Source organism: Hipposideros armiger, unplaced genomic scaffold (genome assembly GCF_001890085.2).
Source record: "Hipposideros armiger isolate ML-2016 unplaced genomic scaffold, ASM189008v1 scaffold_7, whole genome shotgun sequence".
In the NCBI taxonomy this organism is placed as follows: domain Eukaryota; kingdom Metazoa; phylum Chordata; class Mammalia; order Chiroptera; family Hipposideridae; genus Hipposideros; species Hipposideros armiger.
This window is the reverse complement of record NW_017731357.1, coordinates 3138895-3140047: the sequence shown is the minus strand read 5'-3', so window position 1 is coordinate 3140047 and position 1153 is coordinate 3138895. Positions and strand designations below refer to the sequence as shown.

Below are 1153 nucleotides of genomic sequence, written 5' to 3'. Positions count from 1 at the left end.
CATCTGACACCATACCTAGTTATTTCAATATTATTGACTATAATCCTTATGCTATACCCTACATCCCCATAACTACTTTGTAATAACCAATTTATACTTCTTAATCTCTTCCCCTTTTTTCACCCATACCCTCAACCCCCCACATCTGGCAACTATCAAAATGTTCTCTGCATCTATGAGTTTGTTCCTGTTTTGTTTGTTAATTTTGTTCTTAGATTCCACATAGAAGCAAAATCACATTGCATATGTCTTTCTCTATCTGATATATGCCACTCAGCACAACACCCTCCAGGTCCATCCATGCTGCTGCAGATGGCAAGGACCCATTCCCTTCCAAGGCCGAGCAATATTCCATTGTATATATGTACCACCTCTTCTTTATCCATTCACCCATTGATGGACACCAAGGCTGCTTCCACATCTTAGCCATTGTAAACAATGATGCAATGAACATATGGATGCACACGTCCCCTCGAGGTAGCATTTTGGGTTTCTTCGGATAAATACCTTGAAGTGGGATTACTGGGTCCTTCATTGTCTTTTCTTACAGCCTTTGTTTTAAAATCTATTTTGTCTGGTATCAGTATTGCTACTCCAGCTTTTTGCTTTTTGTTTCCATTTTCATGAAATATCTTTTTCTATCCCTCTATTTTCTGCCTGTGTGTGTCTTTCAATCTGAAGTGAGTCTCTTGTAGGCAGCATACGTAAAGGTTTTGTTTTCTTATCCATTCAGCTACCCTATATCTTTTGATTGGAGCATTTAATCCATCCATTTACATTGAAAGGAATTGTTGATAGATATGTAGCTATTGCCATTTTATTCATAATTTTGATTTTTTTTTCATCCTAAAGAAATCCCTCTAACATTCCTGGTAATACTGGTTTGGTGGTGATGAACTCCTTTAGCTTTTTCTTGTCTGGGAAGGTCTTTATCTGTCCTTCAATTTTAAATGACAGTTTGCTGGGTAGAGTGATTTTGGTTGCAGGTCCTTGCTTTTCATCACATTGAATATTTTGTGCCAATCCCTTCTGGCCTGCAAAGTTTCTGTTGAGAAATCATCTGACAGCCTTATGTGAGCTTCCTTGTAGGTAACTGACTGCTTTTCCCTTGCTACTTCTAGGATTCTCTCTTTGATTTAACCTTTGCCATTTT

At 38.0% G+C, this 1153-nt stretch overlaps 1 protein-coding gene across 1 annotated transcript in view; it reads right to left on the bottom strand.

Moving 5' to 3' along the window:
* The window catches only part of MAOB (monoamine oxidase B), a 75597-nt gene that overhangs the window by 65348 nt on the left and 9096 nt on the right, over positions 1-1153 (bottom strand). The window lies entirely within an intron of this gene.